This window comes from Eurosta solidaginis, chromosome 2 (assembly GCF_040869045.1).
Source record: "Eurosta solidaginis isolate ZX-2024a chromosome 2, ASM4086904v1, whole genome shotgun sequence".
Lineage (NCBI taxonomy): Eukaryota > Metazoa > Arthropoda > Insecta > Diptera > Tephritidae > Eurosta > Eurosta solidaginis.
The window spans coordinates 99,003,662-99,023,699 of NC_090320.1; the positions used below are offsets into that span (position 1 = coordinate 99,003,662).

Here is a 20,038-nt window from a genome sequence, read left to right on the forward strand (position 1 = left end):
TGGTGCTTTAGCGCAATTAATACAGTTTATAATTCGATTTATGTCGGTAGATGTCGCCGACGTATTTCTAAAATTTATTTTAGATTTTTGGTGAACTTTGTTTTCACAACAAGTGGCCTGCCACCACACGGAACGGTTCGAAACCTGGCTGAAAATTTATTACAGAGTTCCACTTCCCCCAGTCAACATTATTTTCGACGTGTATTGTCGATAATGTTGAGATTCGTGGAATTAAGTATTTGAAATCTCGTCCAAATGAATGATTGATCGAGATATCTAATGCGCGACATGTGTGTCGTGTAGCAGCGCATAAGGCATAATGTCGGTAACGCAGTGCATTGACAGTCAGAAATGGAGTGTAGAAATTTGACATTTCCTACGCTTTTCCATTTCCTGAATGGCAAACTTGTCATTCATTTAAAACACGCGGTGGTGAGTATATGCTCTTATAAGATTGTAATCTTTTTTCATTAATTAATTTTGTCCTTTTACTTTCAGATATCGCTATATGGTGACTATTGTCGGATTTGCGCAATCATTGACGTTACCATATAAAAATGGCTATTGTATTGCATATTAAATTGCGTTCTATCGGGGATAATAACACAAATATTCTATTGCAACTAAATAAACCGCTTACAATTTCACTGGCTTGCAATGTCGACGCTATAATTTCGTGAAAGAATTATGCAAATATTGCAAAATTTTGGTAAAAAACCATTCCTTGGCATTGCAGTTGCATTTCCATTGGATTCTGTGATTTGCAGAAGCATACCATTGCCTCTGTTAAAAATTATCCTAAAATCCTGCGATGCATAATACCGGAATGAGATGTCTCATCACTGCGAAATCCCTGTTTTATGTATGTCAATTTCAGGAACTTTGTTATAGGCAGTATATTGCTGCCAGTGTACATGAGCAAAAAAAAAAAAAAAATACGCCTGTCAAATAAACTTTCGGCATTTCTGGATTGTCTTCCATAATTTGGCATAATAATGTAGCAACGCGCTCCAACGACCCAGGATTGTGCGTTAGACAAATTTGTATAATATGTGGTAAGTAAGCAAATTCAGATAGCTTGCGTGATAATTTTGGGCCAGGAAGAAGCACGGCAGTGCCGTTTTGTGTGCGACTCGGAAAAAAAACCTCGTACATTTTATAAGTATATCTAATAATTCAGAGGCAAGTTCAGTTTCATTATAGATGGGTTTACCCTTTGCTATGAGACACGATTTTAATTGTGGAATTTGTTGAAGCGAACGCCAACCATCCATACCGATAACCCTACAACGTGTTTTTGGTTTTATAGACGTTTTATTTGTGGATTGAGTGTCTGTATTAGCTGTAGTAGCTGTAGCAACGGTAGTGGGTGGTACTGGGGCACATTGTTCATAATTATCATGCATATACTTTTGGGCAAGTGCATTCAGCTTTACTCATTTGCGCTAGGTCCATTAGGAAAAAATGCAGCTTATAAACTACAGTAAATTTTGAAATTTTCGAGAATATATGCGCCGCCAAGTAATGTTGTCCATAACGACTAGCCGATCTTGCTATGCGATATTGATTCCAACAATTAATTTCGCTACAGCAACGCTCAAACCACTCAATTACCTCTTTGGGTATGAAACCACCAATCATTGATTGTAATGCAACAGAAGCCAGTATTTCAACGGTATGTGGTGGATCTGGTTTAGGGCCAGCATCCATAATAGCATTCCATTTGTGTAGTATAAAGAGTAAGCGCATTAGTACTGGATTATCCATTTGTGAATTAGCTGTCCCAGCTCCTTCCTCCTCAATTCGTGTTTCTGTTGCACTCACAACTCTAATAGTACCATTCAGAGCTGCTTGTGCTGATGTTGATGGTTGCACCTCAAAGTCGACATCCATTACTGCAATGTCTGTTAGTGCTTCTGTAAGGGCGATTGCAAATTTACGCAATTGAAAATGTGAACCAAGTGCACTCAAAGCATCGCATATCATTTCGGCATTAAGCGGTGGATATTCTATATCCTCAGTTATCAAATCTGCTAGCATATTCACAAAATCTGTGCCAAACTCAGGAATGACACTAGCAAATTTAACACTGCAACATACATTTTTGTAGATCGCGCTCATTTTCCTTATCACCAACCATGCAAAATATTGAACCTTCCATATGTAAATTTACGATTTGCATTATTACTGCCGTAGTCTCTTTGTCACCCTCAGCGTAAGCCATAAGCGCTGCTATAGTTGACATAGCTTAACTTGCAGTTGCGTAGTCATCCAAACAAATGCATCTAAGACATAAATCTTGCACTGATTCCTGTTGTTCATGTAGCAGAACAGGACAAGTCAGAGGACAATCGCATAATTTAAGTAAAATATTTAAATATAAATACTGTTCACGCGAATCTTTGCAATCTTGCGCTTTTACAATTAGTTCGTGCATCGCTTTTTTTGGCCAAGCATGTACGCATTGTGGATCTGCTAATTGGGTGAGGGATCTCAATACTTGTGCACGCACAACTTTACGGTTATCTTGAAAAAAGTCAAGCAACAAATTAACTTGATCTGGTACACCAGTGAGTGTGCAAGCACAACTTTACGTTTATCTTGCAAAAAGTCAAGCAACAAATTAACTTGATCTGGTACACTAATGGTGAATGAGCGTGATTGGGCTGCAAATTGTCCACTTGCATATATGGCCTCTTCAACTTCTACAGAGTAATGACTATCGAGAGCGCATCGAATTGCATGATGTACTTGTTCTTTTTCGGGTATTAAACGTGTTACGGCACCCAATGTGCGCAATGTTAGAGGCAAAACGTTTGTATTTTGTCGATGTGTACGCAGCGTTTTTATGACATTTGACTGGATTTCTTTTCTGCACAGAAAATCCTATATTCACAACAAATCAACTGAAGTCCTATTTTATCAAAGTAGTAAGTAGTAGGATTTCCCTTTTCATCTGTAAACTTTGATAGGAGTTGAGAATATTGCTTTTATGTGTTATTAAGGCCTTTTAGTTTATATATAAAAACTATTACATGCTCAAAGTATAGATTTGTGTTTCTTAAACATTTATTTTACACTTTTACATCTTTACAACGTGTACAACAACTTTATAATGAACTTTAATTGACGAAAAGCTAAAAGTTATGTAGATCCTATCATGAATTTGATTTATTTTTCAGAAAACTATATTCATCTTGACAGAAAGTAATTCATTGATTAGTACTTTTGCAATAGAACGCATAGGGTACATTTTCCTCCCGACGATCCATTAATTTTTTAATCGAAAATATGGACTTATAAATTTTAGTTCATATGATATGTGGGGGATGTAATTGCTAATTTAATTGCGAATTCTGTGGCAGATAATGAATCTGCGTTAGGGTATGTTGGCCTCTTTCGGGGGAACGAGAGCAGGGTTATCGGTGTGTTAGCTGGTATTTTGGCCCTTAACTGTATTGACATCAACAACACGTACACGGTTATCGGGAACTGGGTATGTGTTGACGACTCTCCCCATTCTCCACTCGTTTGGTTGTAGGTTATCCTCCTTTATGACGACTAGGTCCCCGGGTTTTAAGTTGGATTGTGGATGTTTCCACTTATACCTTTTCTGGATTTCGGTGAGATATTCCGATTTCCATGTTTTGCAAAATGTCTGATGAAAGGCTTTCATCTTTTGCCATCGGTTTACAACTGAGGCAGGGTTTTCACTACAATCGAGTTCAGGTGGAGCTAAAAGATACCCAGCTACGAGAAAGTGGCCTGGATTAAGCGGCTCCAGGTCGGAAGGGTCGTTGGATGAGGGACTGAGGGGCCTAGAGTTGAGGCAGGCCTCAATTCGACATAAGAGGGTAGTAAACCCTTCAAAAGTATATTTATGATCGGACGCTATCTTTTTAAAATAGGTTTTAAAACTTTTTATCCCCGCTTCCCACAAACCTCCCATGTGAGGAGCGCTTGGCGGTATAAAATGCCATTCTAAAATGTGGTGGCTAAATTTATTCAATTTCCCGTCCCCTGCTTCACGCAGAAACGCTTTAAACTCGGATCGTAAAGATCAAGAAGCTCCGACAAAGTTAGTACCATTGTCGGAGTAAACGTTTCTCGGACAACCTCGTCTGGATACAAATCTGGCGGAGGCATCTAGGAAGGACCCGGTACTAAGGTCGTTTGTCGCCTCTAGATGGATGGCTTTCGTCGAAAAGCAGACGAACAGACAGACATATCCTTTTGAAATTCGACATCCCCTCCCTCGGTAGGATTTTATATCGAATGGCCCCGCGAAATCTACCCCAGTGTTGGTGAAGGCCCTAGCAAAGGTTGTGTGCTCTTTCGGGAGGATTCCCATAGGTTGCGTTTGTTTCCGTTTCCTGTAAATTGTACAAACCTTCAGTTGTGGATAACAGACCTTATCATGATTTTAACGCGTGGGATCCAGTACTGAGTGCGGGTATGACGTAGCATCAGCTGGTTCCCTCCATGCAGGGTGGTCTTATGAGAGGATTGAACTATAAGTCTGGATAACCTGCAGGTGTAAGGAAGGATAATGAGATGACTTTCGTTATGGGGCATGTCTGTGGATGCCCCAGTCCGCCACCCAGTTCGAATAATGCCTTCTTCATCTATATATGGATCCAGGGGTAAAATCTCACTCTTACCATTTATTAGTTTTCCTGATTTCAAATTTGCGTACTCTTCTTGATAATGTTGCCTTTGGGATATTGTTATCAATCTTTATGTTGTCTTTTCTATCAGGGGCTATCGAATGAGATTCCCTTTTAAAGGAGGCTTTAGTTTTTGGGTTTGTTTTCTGAAAAAAAAAAACGAAGAATATAAGGTATAAGCCGTAAAGCCCTTGTTAAATCGGAAAACCTATCCAGAATGTCAAAGTTATTTTCGACCGATGTTGCATGAACTTTTACCCTCTTTTCTTCGATATTTGTGTTATAATACCCTTCTTGTGTTGGCCGATTTTCGTTGTCTTCTTGTAACCAAGAAGGTCCCTGCCACCACTCAGAATTGTCGATTAGATCCGAAGCGAGGAGGCCTCTGCTCGCCAAATCTGCAGGATTTGACGTGGAGTCTACATGCCGCCATAATTTGTCTCCTACTTTGTCGATGATTTTTGTGATTCGATGTGCCACAAAAGTTTACCACGAATATGGTGGCTTTCGGATCCATGCCAGTACTATAGTCGAATCTGTCCCAAGGGTTACTTTAATATTGGAAAGTTGCATATTTTCTATGGCCGACTCTATGATTTCCGCAAGAAGGACTGCGCCGCAGAGCTCCAGTCATGGCATTTGATATGGTTGTGACCGGGGCTACTCCAGTTTTGGCCATCAACAGGTTGATGAAGACTTGATCCTTTATTTGTACCCTCAGGAAAACAGTGGCGGCATATGCTTTTTCCGAAGCATCGCTGAATCCATGTATTTCGATATTGTCCTTCATTGTGTAGTGAACCCATCGCGGTATGCGTATATGGTTGATTTTTCGTAGTCAGTCATGAATGATTGCCACCGATGTAAAGTAGTTTCAGACACATCTTCATCCCAGCCTGTCCCTTCCAACCAAATATTTTGCATCATTATCTTGGCTACAATTACGACTGGTGCCAGCCAGCCAAGAGGGTCGAAAAGTTTTTCGATCGCAGACAGTATTGACCTTTTTGTTACAGTAGGGTTATTATCAAAGGGATTCGCTGTAAAGTAGAAGTAGTCGAAATGGGCGTTCCATCTGATACCGAGTGCTTTTACCGTGCTGGTGTCTTCAAACTCAAGAAAACCCTCGCTTAGTAAGTGTTGCTTCGGTACACCCTGTAGAATTTTCTTGCAGTTGGACGTCCATTTTCGCAATGGGAAACCTGCCGATTGTAACGCCGATGATATTTGATCCCTTGCCCTTATCGCAGTTTCGATGCTGTGGCCACCGGCGAGTACGTCATCAACGTACATACAATTTCGCAAGATATCTGCTGCCATTGGATGCGAGGTCGCCACGTCATCAGCGATTTGGTGCAGTGTCCGAATCGCAAGGTATGGAGCACAATTCACTCCAAATGTTACTGTTTTTAATTCATCCTGTTTTTAATTCATAATTAATTAGTTGCCTTTGCAGAGAGTATTGACTGAGAATGAGCTGAAATTAAGGACTGGATTCGAGAGAGATTTCTCGGTGAAGTGGCCTTGAAGCTTGCAAGAAAGCTAGTAGTTTAAAGGAATGTACAAATGCGTGGTGGCAACGGCGCGCAACTACGTAATTGCTAAAAGAAAGTGCTAATGCAGATGTGCTAGTGAATTGTGTAAGCCAATAAGTAATGGCTAGTGGAAGTGGTGTTAGTGAAGGAAAAACAAATTGCGAAACACTCGCTATGCTCGCTATGGACTTTTTGGCAATTTAACCAAGGACCGTGAACTTTTGTATCACAAAAATTTTATCAGTCAAAACTGATTTGTGTATTGCCGCAAGTGAAAAAATATAGAAATACTGCAATTTTTTAAAAAATTTGACAAGAAATGAACCTATTGGCCACCCAAACAACAACAACAATATGTGTGGTTGAACTAAGTGCACTTTGCATTACAGCAACAAATTAAATTGCGATCGTATTGCCCGTGTAAATAAGCGCAAGTGATTTTTATGTGGAACAATTTGTTTAATTGAATGTGCGCGCAAATTAAATTAAAATTTTTGTTTACCTTAACAAATCAAAATTTAATTATGTGAATATTTTTTTAATGAAAATTATGCAAAGGCGAAAGTAAAAAAGTGGCGCTAAGCGGTGTTTAGGTTACATTAACCTTTTAGAGCAGTGTTGTGCTACCTTGAGCTGTGTCCGGAAAATCTTACCGCGGGTAGGGGATTATTCCGCATAGTCACAAGGCGTGATGCACAAACTTTAAGTAACTGCGTTAAGCGCTTTTTTTCTCTTTTTTTGCACGAAATATAAATTTTTACACTTAACACTCACTTGCACTTTTTGATGGGAAAGAACCAATTTATAATTTGTGTTTGGTGTTGATGTTTAATATTATCTTCCGTGTAATATCGGTATGTATTGCGCTGAACAAATACAAAAGCGTGTTTGGTGTATCTGCTTCCTTGATTATCACAACGGTTTTTTAATGCTTCCTTGATTTAATGCTTAAGTTTCGCCTGTAAGATTGGTGTGGACTGTATTTATGAGTTGCTGGTTCTCTTTACCGGCGTGGTAAGGACCATATACAAAAGCGGGGTGGCATCGGCGCGCACCCACGTAATTGCAAAAAAGTATAGGATTAGGCAAAAAGGAAGAGAATAAGAACAAAAGAAAGGTTTCGTGAATAAATGGAATTACAAAGGGTTTTTTATTAGCTGTATATAAATAAAACAAGTGTTAAGAGTTGGTTTAACAAATGTTGTGGAAAATGGTATATGATAATAATTTTGAAAATTTGCACTTACGTGAACGTGAGATTACGTGTACCTTTGCTGGCTGCTGGATTCAAGAAAACGAGCCTCCTTGCGACGTGAGCCGATGAACCAACGATACAGCTCCTTCGTTGGGTTTCCTGGCAACAAAGTTGCTGTACCGCAGGCTCACAGCGGTAAAAATCTAAGATACATACATACTACCACTCACAGATGCCTGTGTGTATTAGTGATCACAAGCATATGTGGGTGGTAGTAAACGAAGGAAAATAGCTAAAGAAAATTATATTAGGAGGGGGGGATATATTTAGGCCTGTGGCCTAAACAGTCAGTTTAATTTTAACATTGAAGGACGCGGGCAATCTAGTTGTGAAGTACTACTACCGAAGTAGTGTAAATAAAGAACATTCGCTTTACTGAATGTCTGAGTTATTTATTCGACAGTTTAGCGATTCGAACGATAGAGAAGGGCAGAATAATCAAGAATTTCCTTAAATTCGCCACAATTCTATTTGCGTACTTATTTAGCGATAATTAAGGTTAAAACACCATTTTAGAGAAATAAGTTCTTAAAAACGATCAATGACTTTAAACGCGTGAACAAAAGTCCACTTCTCCTCACGCACTTTAGTATGTGCTCCAATGCGCGGATACTACAACGAATAACGAGTAAAGTAAGAGAAACCATGAAGTATTTAAGTTGTCGTTGCACTTTAAGAAGAGAAGGGAGCTGGGGGCAGTTTTTATTAAGCGTGGCAGAGTCTTCATAAAGTGCTCTACTGATTAGTCTCCATGCTTCTGAATCGGTAGAAGCTCTACATGAGCTACCACAAAAAAGTGCTGCAAGGGAAGTTCAATCCTTTCGGAACAATATTATTAATACGGGGTGCATCGAAGAATGTAAAAACCATATGTCACGAACCTTTAAAAACAGCCAGGACCTACAGGATGTTTAGACTTGTTAAATTAATACTAGTTATTTCTTTATGTTCTGTTTACTTATTAATACTACACATGTATTTTCTACACTTTTCTGACCTTGTTGAATCAAATGACATAGTTTTTTCAATTTGTAATTTAAATCGCAAATGCGGTGCTATAGTGCCGAAATAAATTTTGCGTAATGGCTGATCTCAATCAAGAAATAATTAATTCCAACGACTATTTGTGAAACATGCTGCAGGCTCTTAGTAAGCGGAAAATTTACGAGTTTAGATACCTGTTTGCGAATTCAAATATAAACATTTTGTGTGCCCCTGAAACATTTTTTTTTCCTTGGCATGACAATGACTTGGTTAAAGTTAATGGCTATCAGTTATTTCGTCTATCATGTAAACTAAAATGTGTCTCGGGTGATGGCGCCGATGTCGAATACGTCTTCGTAGAAATTAATTCGAGTTTCGACAAAATGCTTGGGGGTGCCCACAGGCCAAACCGTAACATTGATTACAATGCATTTGTTGATTTTCTTCAAAATATGACTATAGATTATAAAAATATTGTTTTTTTCTTTGTAGATGATTTACAGAAAGCCAATCTTATAGCCAATTATCTGCTCCCGGTTTCTGGAAGTATGATTTAATCTTTTCGACTCTTATTTTCGAATTTTCTGAATCTCGTACTAATTTTACCTACCGGGGCTTTAAAAGTATTAACCATAAAATCTGCTAAAGCACAGTATCACTAACGCAGTTTTGGCACTGCTTTTCATTCTAAAAGAACTTGGAACCATATTAAAGAGATAGGCGCTGGTGATGAAAGCGCTAAACAAGCGGTCTTGTACCCCAGCGGTTGTTTTACTCCATGAAATCCACAGTTATAATATTATAATAGTAAGTTCGGTTTTGTATCTGACGACGAGTGTAAGTCAAATGCGATTGGATTTGATAGAACGCATCCTATTTTTTTGAAGATAATACTACCAAAAGTCCTGCAGTATTTGACTTATGTAATTAATTCAATTTTTACCAGTCATATTTCACATATTCACAGTGTATATCCCAAGCGCGGGGAAGCTGCTAGAATAATTTCAGTACAGAATTCAAAAAACGATTTCAGACCAAGATAAGAATAATATTATGTTTTTGACCTTGCTGGACCATTCGAAAGCTTTTGACAATGTGGAGCACAGCATACTTTGTAGAAAATTAAAATTAATATTTAACTCCTCAGACCACGTACTCAAACTAGTATCGTCCTACCTTAATCACAGAGCTCAAGCTGTAAATATTAGTGACCGTGTGCCAGATTTGCTACCGCAAATGAGAGGAGCAGCTCGGGGCTCAATATCTGTTTGAACTTTTATAAATGATTTACCAGACGTTGTGTAATGTTCATATACATGATGACGATGTGCAGAATCTGCCTGCACTGCAAATGTATATTGGTTGCTAAATCGAGTGCGTGAGTGTTTGCGTTTCCAATCTTAGCTCGGATCTTAATCTTGTGGCAAAGTGGGCTTCCTTGAATGGCCTTTGCTTAAATCCCAACAAGTCAAAATTACGTGAGCACTGCGACCAAATCTTGCCGTAATTTTTAATAAAACTCTTACGTGGAATGACCATATTTCTAGTGCGATTGCAAAGTGTACGGTATGATTCGTACGTTATGGTCAACTCAATACTTCCTACCATTTTCTATTCGCATTCTTCTAGCTAAATCGTATCTGATACCTACACTGTTATATGGATGCGAAATTTCTGGCAATTATGACGCTGTGTGTAGTAAGAAGTTAATGTTGCTTAAAACAGCATTGCCAGATATGTGTACGGCCTCAAATGACGTGACCATGACCGCACAGAGCTAGAGTGATTCTAAACTCCCCTTTAAATAGATTTTTGATAAAGTGATACACACAAAGGAACCAAAATATCTTTATGAAAGGCTCCAGTTCCTCAGATCCTCACGATCCATCTAAATATAAAACAATAACTTCCGAACGCCAGTTTTTTCTTAACTCAATACGTTTATGGATTATCTGTAGTGTAAACAGCCAACAATTTAATGACAAATATTTAAATCTGCTAATATGCTACCCTGTAACAAAAATAGTCTAAATGTTCATCAACACATAAAAAGGCATCTGATAATTGCTGCTGACATAGCAATTCACACGATTTAATACAGGTGTGTGTACAACACACACCCAAACCAAATTTGCATTCCAACAAATTTGTGAACGTTGCATTTCCCACAGAAGTCACAACTCAACACAGGTATGTAGGTACATATTTTGTATCGAGTTGTATGTAGGTATGTAAGTATAAGCATACATAAGGTGAATATGTATGTAAGTATGTATGCTGAAAGTAAATGTGTATCTAAGAATATGTTTAGAATAATTTAGTATAAATAAGCTGACAATCTATATATATAAATATCAAATTCTGTGTGTATGTTCGCTATGGAAACGTATTTCCCACACATCAGTAATAAAAAAATTTTGGTTATAGGTTCCTTCGATCGACGGGAAGGTTTTAGGCTAAAAATAATTTCGATATAAAAAAAGGGGCGTGGCACCTCCCATACATATGGAATCTTTGGTACTGCATAACTTTGGAGTTATACATGCCAGAACATTAAAATTCAGTAAGGAGTTATATGAGGCCTATACCTAACACCACCAAGAAAATGTGGAATTAGGAAAAAGGGGGCGTGGCACCTCCCATAAAAATGGAATATATCATAATGCATATCTCTGGATGTAGTAATGGTAAGATAATGAAAATTGGTAAGGAGCTATATGACGTTAAGTCCAAACACCTCCAGTAAAATGTGGAATTGGGAATAAGGGGGCGTGGCATCTTCCCTACAAAAGGGATTTTTCAGAACTATGGCTGCCGTACAAACTTAGGTTATTTTAGCACCTAAAGTTTGACTGCATTGTTGAGTTTGGCTGTTATTCCTTTTGGACGTTTAGTAATCTGCCGCCGTTAAAAAATTTGTTAGCTTCAGTCTATCTACATCTTCTATAAAAATCAAATTCCGTTTGTGTGTTCCCTATGGAAACGTATTTCTCACACTTCAATCATCACCAAATTTTGGATATGGGTTCCTTCGATAAAGACGAAGGTTTTTCATATTTCAGAATTAAGAATTTACATAAAAATTTTTTTTGGCTATGGGAAAGAGCAATCTTAGCTCCCAAAATTGATCATGTATGCAAAATCAATGATCGCATTCAAAACCAAATTGCTGGTAAACTGACGAAATATAAATCGATCGACACAGTTACAGATAACGATCGAATTGTGAATTATCCAATTGAATGTCTAAACTCTTTAGAACCACCTGGAATGGCTGCGCATATATTAACTTTGAAAATAGGCTCACCAATGAAGCTTCTTCGGAATTTAGACCCACCAGAATTTTGCAATGGAACCAGACTTTGCGTTAAGAAATTAATGCCGAATGTAATCGAAGCAAGAATCATCAGCGGTAAAAGCAAAGGTAAAGATGAGCTCTTACCACGGATCCCAATGATTTCTACAGATTTGCCATTCAATTTTAAGCTCTTACAGTTTCCTGTCCGCCTTGCTTTTGCAATTACAATCAACAAAGCACAATGACAATCGCTTACTGTTGCAGGGTTACATTTAGAGAGTCCGTGCTTTTCCCATGGCTAGCTATATGTTGATTGCTCTAGAGTTGGAACGCCAAAAAATTTGTTTATCTTTGCACCGAACGAAAAAAACCAAAAATATTGTGTACCCACATACATTACAATAACATGGAATAATAAAATGTTTTAAACCAAAATTTCACCAAATATGCGTACAAAATGCAATTTAATTTACAGAACAATAAACTAAATGTTCAACAAACAAAACAGAAAAAATAACGCAACATTCACTCGATCTCGAGCATTACAACGTACGCCGGATAAAGCTAGTATTTGATTAAAAAGCATTCGCTCATTGATGGTAAAAACTCACAAAACCAATTACTTCATTTTAATCTTTTTTGTATGGCGATCCTGCCTATGATTCTACTGGCTGATTGATTATTCAGCTCAAGCCTTGTAAAAGAAAAAAAAGAAGAGAAATGATAATTAAATTCAAGCACCAACAGTAAAAATTGCGGCAATTGGAAGACCTCAACAAAACATACACTGCAACGATACAGAGAAGATCAGCATGGCCCCTGCGCAAGGATGACACCGAAAAGCGTTCATAACTAGCAGCTAATAATTATAAGTATAATACGTATATTAGCTTAATTTTGACAATTTAAAAATTATTTTTAAGCAGGAAAATATTCGGGCAACCTAACGGCTGCCTATTGACAAGCAAAAATTTAAATTTCTGCTGTAAAAACTTTTTGTTACTAATTATTGAGCTATGCTCCCAGAAGAGGACATACAAAATCAAAGCCAATTTGACCAAATTTTCAACAAATTAGTTAAACTAAATTTAAATTTATAAGAAGGTGAAAACGAAACACCTGAGAAACGCAAGCAAGGCCCAAACCAATCGAGGAGTACAGAAAGAGAAATGGGATTAAAAAAATTGAGAAACCTAAAGTTCCAAAGCCGGTCAAATTGAAAAGAAAAAGAAGAGGAAAGCAATTTGGCATCGAAAAACAATAGCCAAAATCTATGAAAAAATAAGTTTAAGCACTAATCAGGCAGAAAAAATTCAACTAAAACAAGGATAAAAAACCGAATCCAGCAATGTAAACATTAGGGTGTTGAAAATAAATAAATAAAATAAAATTTTGTAAAACTATTGATTTAAGATTATGGAAAGACCAAGGAAAATTAAAACTTATGTAAAAGGCCCACTTGAGGACCTTAAAAAAGAAATTAAAATTGTAGATGAGGAAAAAACTCTAATTTGGTTGAAAACTTATTGAGATGCCTGGGGAACCAACAATATGGAATGTTAGGAACCCACATGCACCAAGAGTTATATAGGTGGAAAGTCAAATTTATGGGAAGAACAGATTAAAATATTGAAAAAAAAATTTAATAAATGAAAAAAGAAACAAAAAAAATGTTTTTGTCTTTATATCTTTTTACGATGGGAGGCCAAGTATCAAAAATAGAAAAACCAACGGCAAACGTTGTAAACTCAGTCCAAGTAGTAGACCATACTGAGGCACTAGATACTATTAAGATCATGCTTCTAATCATCTGCGTAGTTAGTTGCATCAGTTTGTTTCTGAAACTCTACTCAACCCATAAATTCCTAAAAATGCGATATGCCAGCCGCGCCGACGTTTTAAATAAGGTTTAACTAAATTTTAACTGCCATCCGCAATGGGCAAATGGCGATGTCTTCCCATTGAAGAAAAGACGATAGGAGAAAAATCTTACAAATGCATTAACAAAAATACAAAAGTAAAGGCAGAAACAGTAGAAAAGCATCTTAAAATAATAGCTGAAGCATTTAACAGAATAGGAAAAACAATCTAACTGTTAAACGGTAAAGTAGACGGCAATCGAAAAGACCAAGCATATCAAATTTTTGCCAGCGTTAGAGGCAAATTGGTGTCCTCACTGGCAAGATATGATATAGAATTCTCAGTATCAACGAGTTTCAAGAAGGAAATAGAAATAGACTTTAGCACATTCCTGCTGGGAACAGCTAGAAACATTTTGAGCACTGAAAATTCAATACTAAAAATAAGGCAAAAGTTGAGTTCAGCTATTAAAGGTGAATCTGTAGAATTTTTGACAGCAAAACTCCTAAACGTCCAACAGCGCAGTAAAACAACCAACCAGTACACTGCCGAAATCGAAAAATTAACAAAATCGTTGGAGGGTGCTTACATATCTGACGGTCTTGCACCTGATGTGGCAACCAAATATGCCACGCAATCAGCTGTAAAGGCCATGTGTAAGAACTCGGCTAACAAAAGAGTTAAACTGATAATGCAAGCAGGAACGTTCACATCTATGAACGAGACTATTTCAAAATTCACGAATAGCTGTACTGAAGTCACGGCTAACCCAAATAGAGTGTTACGCCTGACGCGCTCACAAGGTAATTACCGAGGTAACTTCCGAAGAAGCTACCAAAATAGTAATTATCGAAGTAACCAAAACCGAAGGTATTACGGTAATACTAACAGATATAATAATAACAATAGTAATATACAAAATAATAATTTCACAAGACGCAATTTTGGAGGTCAGTCAAGATCATCCAATCAGAGTAACACGAGCAATCTCCGTAGTATAAACCAACAGGAAAACCAGCAAACTCCACTCCAACAGTAAATTCTAACGGTAATAAAATATGCACATTCAACTTGCATCTAAACAGCTACATATCTTCCAATACTATCCTAAATAAGTCAACTGCAACGTTCCTGATAGATACAGGAGCGGATATCTCAATAATAAAGAAGGGTCAAATTGACAGTAATGTCACAACAAATAACTCACAGATCACAGATTTAAAAGGTATTGGCCGAGGCATAACAAGCACACTTGGAACAGTAAAAGCAGATCTAACAGATGATAGTCTTTTAATAAGACACAAATTTCACATAGTATAAGAAAATTTCCCAATCCCATGTGATGAAATTTTGGGACTCGACTTCATTAAAAAATATAATTGCATTTTAGATTATAATAAAAATGGGGACAGCCTAATACTACGACCATACGAGTACTAAGAAGATATAGTTATACAAATGTCAAATAAACCAACAATCAATAACATTACAATACCCGCAAGGGCCGAAGTAATTAGACAGGTTCATATCAATGGTTACAATAAGGAACTATTAGTACCTCATCAAGAATTGACTGATGGCAGTTTTGTAGCCAACACGATAGTAAACTCAAATCAAGCTTTAACAAGAATAATAAGTACAACAGATAAACATGCAATCATTCAAGATTATGACATCAAAACAGAAAGTTTAGAGGATTATGTAATAATTGAAAATACACCTCACTGTAAAGATAATAAGAAATGTTAGAAGGATTGAATAAAAATTTTCCGCCATTCGCTAGTAAATCACTCAACATATTATGCTCAGAATTCGTTGATATATTCTCATTAGAAACAGAACGAATCACGACCAACAACTTTTACAAACAAAAGTTGCATCTGAAAGATAACACTCCTGTGTATATTAAAAATTATAGATTACCCCAAGCACATACGAATGAAATAAATAAACAAGTAAATAAACTAATTCAAGATGATATTGTTGAACCATCAACCTCAGAGTGCAACGGCCCTATTTTATTGGTAACTAAAAAATCCCTCCCGGGCAAACAAGAAGAAAGGTGGAGACTAGTTGTTGATTTCAGACAAATAAATAAAAATTAACAGCTGATATATAATATTCTAGATCAATTGGGAAGGGCGAAATATTTCTCATGCCTAGATTTAATATCAGGATTTCACCAAATAGAACTCAACTCAAAGTCAAGGGATATCACATCCTTTACAGCGGATAACGGTACTTATCGTTTCAAAAGATTACCTTATGGCCTCAAAGTAGCTCCAAGCTCATTCCGGAGGATGATGACATTAGCATTCGCAGGTCTAAAACCATCACAAGCATTCTTATACATTAACGATTTAGTCGTATTAGGATGCTCCGAAAAACATATGATTACAAATTTACGGGATGTATTCTCCACATGCAGAAAATATAATTTAAAATTACATCCGGACAAATGTCTATTTTTCAGTCAAGAAGTTACTTATCTTGGACATAAATGCACAAGTACTGGAATTTTACCAGACCCAAGTAAATTTAAAATTGCTCAAAATTACCCAACTCCCAAAAATGCCGATGAAGTAAAAGATTTGTTGCATTTTGTAATTATTATAGAAGATTCATACCATATTTCGCGGAATACGCCAGGATTCTAATAATACTTAGTAAGAAAAATGCAATTTTCAGTTGGACAGACGACTGCGAGAAATCTTTTAACTACCTAAAAAATGCATTAATTAGTCCAAATATCCTACAATATCCCAATTTTGATAGAGATTTCTTTATTACAACCGACGCAAGTGGTTATGCTTGCGGTGCTGTGCCAAGCCAAGAATGTGAAGGAAAACAATTGCCCATTGCCTATGCCTCAAGATCATTTACAAAAGGCGAACTAAATAAGGCTACGATGGAAAAAGAATTAGCGGCCATAGATTGGGCAATTATATATTTTAGACCATATGTTTATGGCAGAAAATTCACAGTGAAAACGGATCATCGACCTTTAACGTATTTATTCTCATTGAAAATCCCTTCATCTAAATTAACTAGAATCAGGTTAGATTTGGAGGGGTATGATTTTGGGGTGTACATAGATGGAAAAGAAAATTACGTGGCAGACGCTATGTCACTAATAGATATCAATGATTTAAAAGAAATGTCAGTACAGGCATGCAAAATAATGCAAGTCCAATTCTTTAACAGGCTTATGGAAAAAGCCGGCACGAATAGATATCAATGATTTAAAAGAAATGTCAGTTCAGGCATGCAAAATAATACAAGTCCAATTCTTTAACAGGCTTATGGAAAAAGCCGGCAATTTGGGAATTAAGAAAATACAGTTGTCCTTAGGAGACAAATTGTTTAAATATACTCGAGTAGACACATTTAAGGAGATGGGTACAAAAGTTCTCAAAAATTTAACTATTGCATTAACTCCGTAGGTTGTGCATGTGACGGAAAATGATAAAATTAAAAAGATTCTTCAAAAATATCACGATGATCCTGCTAATGGTGGCCACCCAGAAATCAGTCATACAACTAAAAAAATAAGACAAAAATATTACTGGAAAAATATGAAAAATTATATAAGAAAATATATAAGGATAAGCGTAAATTGTAATAAGAATAAAATTTATAAAAATTTAAAAGAACCAGTGATTTTGACCACCGAAGGCGGTCGAAACAGTACAAATAGATACAATTGGAACTTTACCAAGATCATTAAATGGAAAAGAATACGCTGTCACTCTGATATGTGATTTGACTAAATACTTAGTTGCAATTCCTATATAGAGCAAACACGCAAAAAGAGTAGCCAGAGCCCTATTCGAAAATTTCATCTAATTTATGGAAGTATGAAAACAATAATAATGGATATGGGATCTGAATATAAACATAGCTTGTTTGAAGAACTTGTAAACTTCTCAATATTGAGCACAAAACATCTACGCCGTATCACCACCAAACGTTAAGCACGGTTGAACGTAGCCATAGAACTTTCAAAGAATATGTGCGTTCATACATATCCATTAACAAAGATGACTGGGATGAGTATCTTAAATATTTTGCCTATTGTTACAATACTACCCCATCTACAGTCCATAACTATTATCCATTCGAATTGATCTTTGGCAAAAAAACCGCAGACTTACGAATTTTTACAAGAAAATACGGAAAGCCCATTATACAACTATGAGGCTTACGATAAAGAAATTAAATATAGGTTGCAAATAGCACAGGATAGAGCCTTTAAATTAGTAAAAGAGGCTAAAAAAAAACAAAAGATTAGTTATGATAAAAATATTCACTATAAGGAAATAAATGTAGGAGATATAGTGTTAGTAAAAAATGAAGCAGGGCATAAGTTAGATAGTAGATATAAGAGGCCCTATAAGGTAGAAACAACAATTTAATGCCAAATATTTAAATCAGCTAATATGCTACCCTGTAACAAAAATAGTCTAAATGTTCATCAACACATAAAAAGGCATCTGATAATTGTTGCTGACATAGCCATTCACACGATTTAATACAGTTTGGGTGTACAACACACAACCAAACCAAATTTGCATTCCAACAAATTTGCGAGCGTTGCATTTCCACAGAAGTCACAACTCAACACAGGTGTGTAGGTACATATTTTGTATCGAGTTGTATGTAGGTATGTAAGTATGTATGCTTAAGGTAAATATGCATGTAAGTATGTATGCTTAAAGTAAATATGTATGTAAGAATATGTTTAGAATAATTTAGTATAAATAAGCTGACAATATTTGAATAAAAAGCATTCGCTCATTGATGTTAAAAAACTCACAAAACCAATTACTTCATTTTAATCTTTTATATATCTCCCTATAAAAATTTGGGAGAGAAGTAATGCATTGCTCTTTAAAAAAAACAACTTGAGCAATTTTATAATGCTGATTAAATTGTATTAATTCCAATGTACTTTGATCCCCCCCCCCCCCCCCCCCCCCTTTTTTTTTCTTTTTTATCGATACACAAGTCATAAATAAAATCAAATGCAAATAGTTTTACCATTCCTATAAACTTTTGAGCCTGCTTTAAAGATTTCGGCCGGCCAAAGCTACGAATTGCTGAAAATGTCTCATCTGATGATCTAATTCCAGAACCAGAAATACTGTGCTCAAATATACTAAAGGTGTTATATATGTATATCTTCTTCGGCCATTGCTATCTGATGGTATGCTTGTACTAAATAAATTTTGGAAAACAAATTTTTGCTTCATAGATAGAGGCAAAGGATAACGTTAGGGTACTGTTTCAACGTTCAGTCTACGGAAATCACTATCAGGACCCCAACCATTCGCTACTTTCTTTGGTATTAGATGAAGCGGAGATACTAAAGATGAATTTGATAGTCTAAATCTTCCAGATTTTAACAAAAATTCGAGCTCAGTCTTAGCCATTATAAATTGTATCGGATCTAAGCGCATGGAACTAGAAAAAGGAAGGTTTTCTTCAGTAACAAGCCTTTGAACCGGAGATGCTTAACTGGCTTCGTGTAATCTGGTGCAGATATCAAAGACAAAGATTCTTTCAATAACTTATATTGATTTTAAACAGAGAAAATTTTGTGAAGAAAGAGATTGCATAAAGTATTTACTGAGAGTTAGCGGGTCGACTGAACGTTTGTTTTTAATGTCAATAAGTAAGCCATATTTACATAAAAAATTAGCACCTATTACACTGGTCGACGGCCAGAATTTACCAGAGACGCCGTTATGAAATTCGTATGTAAAACCACCCCCTGATTTCGAAAATCGAGTTCATTTTTGATTCTATGGTACCGTTTTTGAGATATTTGCAATTTACCGTTATTCGAAAAAACCAAAAAGATGGCTCCCTTTAATTACGTATATCTCACCAAGGGGTAAAGCAATTTCAAATAAGTTTACAGAATCGGAAAGACGATAAAATTTGCTATAAATGCATCATACATTGGTTTTTGCTCAACCATATAGTTTTCGAGATATTAGCTCATCATTTCAGATTTTTGTTTTTTTTTTTTATGAAAAAATATGAAAAAAATTACTTTTTGCGAGGGCAGCATTCCAAAACCACAACCTTTTTTCCAAATATTTTTTATTTACGTAAAGCTCTGTTTAATTAGAAAAAAGATAAGCTATCATCGAAGAAAACCGATGCAAAACTACGTAAGTTATAACTAAAAATACCCAGGTTGCGCAATTTCAACGTATACCTCAAAACGTATGTATGGTATAAAGAAGAGTGAAATATCTAGCTATGCTCTGTTTCTATTTAGTTAAAAGTTCAATTTATGAATGAAATTACCCATATTTTTAACTTTTTTTTTAAATTTATTTATGTTTGTACTATATTCTAACACACTTTATCTTAATTTTATTTTACTATGTAGTCGAAATAATTATGTGTTCGACTTTGACGCTTATTC

At 36.2% G+C, this 20,038-nt stretch overlaps 1 protein-coding gene, 1 non-coding gene and 1 pseudogene across 9 annotated transcripts in view; 2 read left to right on the forward strand and 1 right to left on the reverse strand.

The window, feature by feature from the left end:
- Positions 1-20,038, forward strand: part of LOC137240104 (uncharacterized) — a 1,657,600-nt gene that overhangs the window by 1,338,369 nt on the left and 299,193 nt on the right. The gene's annotated exons all lie outside the window — the stretch shown is intronic.
- LOC137239218 (integrator complex subunit 7-like) overlaps positions 545-20,038 on the reverse strand; it is a 47,373-nt pseudogene continuing 27,879 nt past the window's right edge.
- LOC137242962 (U6 spliceosomal RNA) lies at positions 12,502-12,603 on the forward strand. Its single transcript, XR_010950424.1, has one exon. It is a non-coding gene; the product is annotated as a U6 spliceosomal RNA (small nuclear RNA).